Source organism: Rattus norvegicus, chromosome X (assembly GCF_036323735.1).
Source record: "Rattus norvegicus strain BN/NHsdMcwi chromosome X, GRCr8, whole genome shotgun sequence".
Taxonomy (NCBI): Eukaryota; Metazoa; Chordata; class Mammalia; order Rodentia; family Muridae; genus Rattus; species Rattus norvegicus.
In genome coordinates, this window is record NC_086039.1 from 45,077,829 (window position 1) to 45,085,948 (window position 8,120).

Here is an 8,120-nt window from a genome sequence, read left to right on the forward strand (position 1 = left end):
ATTCAGCATAAAATCAATGCAGATAAAGTTTTTTTTTTTTTGTGAAACAAATTTGGTAGGTATATTTTTTTTGAAGTTCAGTTCTTTTTAATTTGAATATTTTTTTTATTTTTTATTTTTTTTATTAACTTGAGTATTTCTTATATACATTTCAAGTGTTATTCCCTTTCCCGGTTTCCGGACAAACATCACCCTCCCCCCTCCCCTTCCTTATGGGTGTTCCCCTCCCAAACCTCCCCCCATTGCCACCCTCCCCGCATAGTCTAGTTCACTGGGGGTTCAGTCTTAGCAGATAAAGTTTTTAAAAAAGAAAGATTATCCTGATGACATCAACTCTAGGAAAACAAATTTAACTCCTTAAGGTTGTGTGACCAAAGCTAAGCCTTCTTCTCCCTAGTCTCAATTAGGACCATTTGTTATATAGCACTATGAAACTAACACAGTGAACTAAAATAAACCAATCTTGGAAAGATGTGTGGATTCAAAAAAAAAAAATAAGGGCATTGAGTAAGGCATATTATCAACTGTCATGGGAGAAATGCACACAAAATAATTACAACCAGAATGAGGAAAACCATCCTCAAATACAGAATTACCAAGTAGTAAATGTGGAAGAAATTACGAATGTGCCTGTCGATGGCAAAGATTGGCTTGCTTTCTATGCTATGGTATATCATTAATAAGCACTTTATTCTCCTTTTTTGAGAAAAATTGACTGTCTCATAAATGCTATCATTTGAATGCTGAAGCCACACCCTACCAAAGGTCATATGTTAAAAGCTTAGTCCATATGCTGATGGTATTGATAGGTTATGGGACTTTTAAAAGTTGGTACACCAGAGAAAGGACTGGAAGAGCTTTAAGGGGCTTGAGACCCCATATGAACAACAATACCAACCAACCAGAGCTTCTAGAGACTAAGCCACTACTAAGCCACTACCCAAAGACTATATATACATGGACTGACTCTGGGATCCAACTGCATAGGTAGCAATGAATAGCCTAGTGGAATGAATAGCACCAGTGGAAGGGGAAGCCCTTGGTCCTGCCAAGACTGAACCCCTAGTGAACGTGATTATTGGGGGAGGGCGATAATGGGGGGGAGGATGGGGAGGGGAACACCCATACAGAGGGGAGGAGGAGGGGTTAGGAGGATATTGGCCTGGAAACCGGGAAAGGGAATAACAATCGAAATGTAAACAAGAAATACTCAAGTTAATAAAGATTTAAAAAAAAAGAGTTAGTACACAAAGGGTTGGGGATTTAGCTCAGTGGTAGAGCGCTAGGCCCTGGGTTTGGTCCTCAGCTCTGGGGTGGGGGTGTGGGGGGGGAAGAAGAGTAAAAAAAAAAGACTTAGTACACGTGACTCAGCTAAGCCTTTTCCTCTTCTTGTTTCCAAGGTCATGAGATGAGTAAGATTTGTTCAACCATTCATTCCCTTCAGGATGTGATATGTCACTAAAACCAACTAAAGCTTCCTAATGGGAGATAAGAAATGTTTCTTTTCCAACATCTCAATTGAAACAAATATCTCTAGACTCTCAGGCTTTTTCTGTTGTCTTAGTTTGGGTTTCTACAACGGGGATAAAACACCATGACCAAAAGCAACTTAGGGCAGAAAAAGTTTATTTCAGCTTATACTTCCACAGAACAGCCCATCATCTGTGGGACAGTGAAAGACCCTGGTTCCTGTTTGAAGCCCCAGTGACCCTGAAGGGATGGTAGGCCTTTCACCTGACCCCCAAGAAACCAGGCCGATCACTAGGCTGCAGCCTTCCATAGATTTGTGGCCATCAGTCACATAAGGACAATGCCCCAAGCCCCTTCACAGGTAGAGGATGCGACCATAGGTCACATAGGGTCAAGACACATCTCCATTATAATGAGGTACCTAAAGGCCTGGAGGATCAGCCAATGAATTTCCCTTCCCAGACACTCTTCCCTGCAAAAGATATCTAATCTCAGTCCTGCTCTGAGAAGTGGGATACAGTTTTACACATCCATCTTCCGTCATGACAATAAATGCCTTGAAAACATGTACTGTCTCCTTTTATCAGGATCTGCCATGGGGAACCACAGAGAAGCCCTTCGAATAAAGAGCTGCTTTCTAATCTCCCAAAGAAGGTCTCTCTGCTCTCCCAGTTGCCTGCCACTAGGCTCAAGCGCGCAGTTATCCAGCCAAAAGACTCCCTTCAGGATCAGCTGCAGCGCCCACTTTTCCCCCTTAGGTCCGGGCTAGATCCGTCCCCAAGAGCCCCCACTCCGTTCTCAGCAATTGCAAGGCACTCCAGCGGTGCCTGAATGCCCAAGAGCCAGAGAATCAGATGGCCCTTGTGTCCTTGCAGTCCTGGGGAACACACACCCCCCTCAGCCAGCTCTGGCTGTGCCATGCCTCAGAACTCTTTTCCTTACCCACAGTGGTGTCCTGGTCTTTTGATAGCCCGACATTCGCAGTGGTGTGGGGTAACAGCATTCAAACTTCCTGCTTCCTGCCTCCCAGAGCAGCCTGAGCCCTGTGGCAGAGCAGATGCAGGACCCTACTAATCCTACAGTCATCCAGGAAAGTCAGTAGAGAAGCTTGAAGCAGGCACCTAGAGTCAAGAGCTGACAGAGGACATGCAGGGGTCCTACTTGCTTGCTCTTCAGGGCTTGCTCATTCTGCTTTTTAATTGCATATAAGACCACCATCCCAGGAGTGCCATCACCCATGGTAATCTGGTCCCTGTCATATCAATCACGAACAAAAAAAAAAAATTAACTACGATCTTGCCCATAAGCCAATCTTGTAAGAATGTTTCCTCAACTGAAGTTCTCTCTTCTCCATTAATTCTAGACTATATCAAGTGGACATAAAAGTAGCTAGCATTCATGTCAAGGATGAACATCTGAAAAAGCATAGCCCATTGTCTTGAGTGTGCCTTGCTACTAGACTGCATATTCTTCTGTAAAATACATTCATTCATGAATCTTTGAATGTCAACATCTGCCCCTTGAGCCCTAAACATATTACTTTTTGTAGAAATCTTAGATCTATAAGGGATCATTGCAAGCCTCAGTACCCATTGGGAATATTTTCTTCAGAATAGGAAGCCCAAACCAACCTTCAACTTTTAGGTAAATACGCACACCACCACCACCCACCACCACCACCACCACCACCACCACCACCACCACCACCACCACCACCACCACCTTTTGTGTATGTGTTTATGTTGAATGCAGAAGATGTGCTCTTGAAATGTTCATAATTTTCTTCTTTCACCTTCTGAAATTGTCCAGACTTACTCTTCCATTGGTAGAAAATATTTACTAGCCCTCTTAAGTATCCTCTGTCTGTCTCATCTATTCTCTATTCTATTTCCCCACTCCCTACGCATTTTTCTTTTTGTTTCTATTTGATATTTTTTGACACAGGTTTTCTCTATATAACCTAGGTTTCACTAAATATCCAATATTCCTGACTTGATGCTCAGATTATTAAGATTATAACATAGCCAGCCCTGACATTTTTTAAATTCACAGACTTGATAGAACCAGTAGTTAGTTCTTCCAACAACCTTGTGATGCTCAAGTTCCTTCTAGCAACTACACAGATATTCTGGATAATGTTCAACTTCAAATTTTAACCCCTGGACTTCAGGCATCCCTCAGTACAAGCAAAAAGGGAACAACGATGAGGTTGCCAGCACAGACTAGGTATGTTAGCATTCCAAGGCCATTTACCAGGAACTCTTTTATTAAACCAATTCTCCTTTTTTATACTATTTTGTCAATTCAGTAACAGACCTGAAATTTGTCTCTGTTATATTTCATCTGTTTATGATCAATTATTTGAAGTATTTTTAAATGTAACAAATACTTGTATAATACACCTTAGATATCAGACAAATACAAATCATTGATCTTCACAGTAATGCCATTAAGGAGGCTCTGATCTTCCCAATATTTTCAGAGCAGAGCTATTGCTAAAATTCAAGATTCCTTTACCAAGAAAGAGACAAGATTAAAAGACCAATACCATACACCTTCTCCAAAGCACCAAAAGCACTTGACCCCCTTCAGCGTGTGTGTGTGTGTGTGTGTGTGTGTATGTGTGTGTGTGTGTGTGTGTGGTGTGTATAGGCCTCAGGTTAACTTCAGATGTTGTTTCTCTAATGCCATCTATATTGGTACAAGTCTCTTACTGCACTGGCTCAAAATATGGCAAGGAGGCTAAGCCAGTTGTGAAGTGAGCATCAGAGATCTGCCTTTACCCAGCACTGGGAATACAAGTACATACCAGCAAAACAGGCTGTTTTGACATGGTTACTGGCAATTGAACTCAAGTCATCATATCTGCAACAATCATTTTACCAACTGAGCCATCTCCCCATTCGAAAACATTTTCTTTTAATGACCATATTCAGTCATCATATGAAGCTCATTGAATTCTGACTCTATTATCCCATATATTTGCTATCCTGCTTCCCTTTTTAAGAATGTAAAGGAAAATTATGAATTAGGAGCCCAAGGAAAAACAAATCTGAAGAAAAACCATAAAAGTCCAACCATAGTACATTAAAAATAATTTGACTTTTCTTTGCAAGCAGGTAGATTCCTCCCAAAGTACTGAGGACAATCATTGTCCTACAGTGTTTGGTGTAATACCATCTAAAGCAGCAGATGGTGACTGTGTCCACCACTCTCAGGGACATTATTCAAACTCTGAAAGTAGTCTTGATTGTTACAAATAGGATAGAGACCTAGGGAGTCATAGTGCTATGCATCTAGAAGGTAAGGGCCAGGGTTAGTGCTATACATTCTATAATGCACAGAAATGCAATGGAATCATTCTCAAGCCCAAAACACATGCTGTGCTAAGACTGAGAAAACATGATCTAAAAGGCATAATACAAGCAGGGAAGACAACTTAAAAGGTAAAGTACTTGTTCTGCAAGCATAAAGCTCTGGGTTTGAATCCATAGAACCTTTGTATAATCTGGGTGTGGTGATGCACATATATAGTCTCAATGCTAAGAAAGTGGAGACTAGAAAATTCTGGGGGCTTGCTAGAGACAGTTGGACAAAAATTGTGAGCTCTGAATTCAGTAAGAGACTGTGTCAAAAATAAGATGAAAAATAATTGAGGGAAATAACCAATGCTGATATTTGGCCTCAACATGCCTTAACATGTCCATGCATGGCCATGTATACACAACACATCTGAACACACATATATACACATGCACATATAGCACACATGTACACATAATGTAATGTAAGTTCTAAAATGAAAATATCATAACTTCTGAAACAGTAGACCAATAGAAAAATAGATTCATATGAATTCACAAAGTTATGTTTTCACAAAAATTTTTCATGCTGGCAGGAAGAAAAGGTGAATGAGTTAGAATCAAGTGTTATGTATTTCAGGCTTCTCCATGTCCTATAGTCTGATACGATGCCTTTCCATTCTGCAGTGCCGTAAGTTAAAGCTTTACTATTTCCCAAATACACAGATGAATTAAAGTTTTCTCAATGCCAGTAGTACATTCCAAATGCTCAGTGTTAAAGACAGGTTCAGCATGTTGGACAGTTAGCACTTCAAAGCACCAGATATACTCCAGGTTCACTGGTTTGCATTCTGATTACCATTCTTTTATAAAAATCAACTTCTGGCTTATTTTCATTATCAAGTAAGCCTCACACATTCTTTCTACCATGTGTTTCCTCAGTTTCTTAGTTACTGTTCTATTTCTGCGAAGATATACCATGATTGAGGCAGCTTATGAAAGAAAGCATTTAGTTGAGGGTGTACTTACAGTTTTGGAGGGTTGTTCTATGATCATCATGGCAGGACTCATGATGGCAGGCAAGAAGGCAGGAATGGCACTGGAGCAGTACCACAGAGCTTATATACAATGAATGACCATGAAGGAGGCAGAGAAAGAGCAAGACTGGGCCAGGTGCGTCCTTTTCAAACCTCAAAGCCCACTGCTAATGACTAACTTCCTTCAACAAGGCCACACCTTCTTATCCTTCCTAAACAGTCAACCAACTATGAACTAAACATTTAAATATATGAGCCTATGTGAGCCATTCTCATTAAGAACAACACACTGGGTGAATATATATTTGTAAATCAATAGTATACTCAAGGTTTCCTTGATTGCAAACCAAGGACACAGCAGATTTTCACAATGTAATGAGTATATTTGAATTTTTTGATATTAACTTTTACAATGACTGTAAAAAATAAGTTGTTTCTTATAACTTTTGCTTCAATAGTTTAATAGTTAAAATTATCTGAAAATCCAGAAATGTCCTTGGTTCTCTGGCCAAAATGCAAAAAGGGAGCTCTGTTTTCTTATGTCCTTCTAAATGGGCACCCTTTCCTGAAGGTTATATGTGAGAGTGGAGTCTAGAACTCCAGCCTGGACATAGATTTTCCTGATGAACAGTTTTGAAACTGGATCTCTAGATCTTCAATTACATACAGGACAAGTCCTAAGTTACCTCTTTGTAGGGGGCAATGTCATTTAAAGAATGGAGTCTATGAGTAAAAAAAATGCTTTTCTTTCCTCCATTAAGAGTTTACCCAGGTGCTTGCTTTGGTAGCACACATACTAAAATTGGAATGATACATAGATTAGCATGGCCGCTGTGCAAGGTTGACACACAAGTTCGTGAAGTGTTCCATATTTTTACAAAGAAAGAGAACTTCAGACCAATTTCCCTTATGAATATCGATGCAAAGGATAATCAATAAAATTCTTGCAAACTGACTCCTAGAGTACATCAAAACGATCATCCATCATGACTATGTAGGCTTCATTCCAGGGATGCAGGGATGGTTTAATATATGGAAAACCATCAACATAATCCACTATATAAACAAACTGAAAGATAAAAACGACAGGATCGATCACTTCATTAGATGCTGAGAAAGCATTTGACAAAATTCAGCACCCCTTCATGATAAAAGTCCTGGAAAGAACAGGAATTCAAGGCCCATACCTAAACATAGTAAAAGCCATATATGGCAAACCAGTAGCTAATATTAAACTAAATGGAGAGAAACTTGAAGCAATCCCACTAAAATCAGGGACTAGACAAGGCTGCCCACTCTCTCCCTACTTATTCAATATAGTTCTTGAAGTCCTAGCCAGAGCAATCAGACAACAAAAGGAGATCAAAGGATTACAGATTGGAAAGGAAGAATTCAAAATATCACTATTTGCAGATGATATGATTGTATACTTAAGTGATCCCAAAAGTTCCACAAGAGAACTACTAAACCTGATAAACACCTTCAGTAAAGTGGCTGGGTATAAAATTAACTCAAAGTTTCATGTGTTCTGTGCATCTAGGGTAATTCGAGCATTTGGGCTAATATCCACTTATCAATGAGTGCATACCATGTGTGTTTTTCTGTGATTGGGTTACCTCACTCAGGAAGACATTTTCAAGTTCCATGGATTTGCGTATGAATTTCATAGAGTCATTGTTTTTGATAGCTGAGTAATACTCCATTGTGTAGATGGACCACATTTTATATTTCCATTCCGCTGTTGAAGGGCATCTGGGTTCTTTCCAGCTTCTGGCTATTATAAATAAGGCTGATATGAACATAGTGGAGCATGTGTCTTTGTCATATGTTGGAGCATCTTTTGGGGTTATGCCCAAGAGAGGGATAGCTGGGTCCTCAGGTAGTCCAATGTCCAATTTTCTGAGGAACCTCCAGACTGATTTCCAGAATGGTTGTACCAGTCTGAAATCCCACCAACAATGGAGGAGTGTTCCTCTTTCTCCACATCTTCACCAGCATCTGCTGTCACCGGAGTTTTTGACCTTAGCCCTTCTGACTGGTGTGAGGTAGAATCTCAGGGTTGTTTTGATTTGCATTTCCCTTGTGACTAAAAATTTTGAACATTTCTTTAGGTATTTCTCAGCCATTCAGTATTCTTTGGCTGTGAATTCCTTGTTTAGCTTTGATTCCCAATTTTTAATAGGGTTATTTGTCTCCCTGCAGTCTAACTTCTTGAGTTCTTTGTGTATTTTGGATATAAGCCCTCTATCAGTTGTAGAATTGGTAAAGATCTTTTCCCAATCTGTTGGTAGCCATTTTGTCCTAACAACAG

The 8,120-nt window shown here is 40.0% G+C and overlaps 1 non-coding gene across 1 annotated transcript; it reads left to right on the top strand.

Annotated features, from left to right (window-relative positions):
* Window positions 1-6,581: 6,581 nt before the first annotated feature.
* LOC120099403 (U6 spliceosomal RNA) lies at window positions 6,582-6,685 on the top strand. The gene has a single exon (XR_005498593.1). It is a non-coding gene; the product is annotated as a U6 spliceosomal RNA (small nuclear RNA).
* Window positions 6,686-8,120: the final 1,435 nt, after the last annotated feature.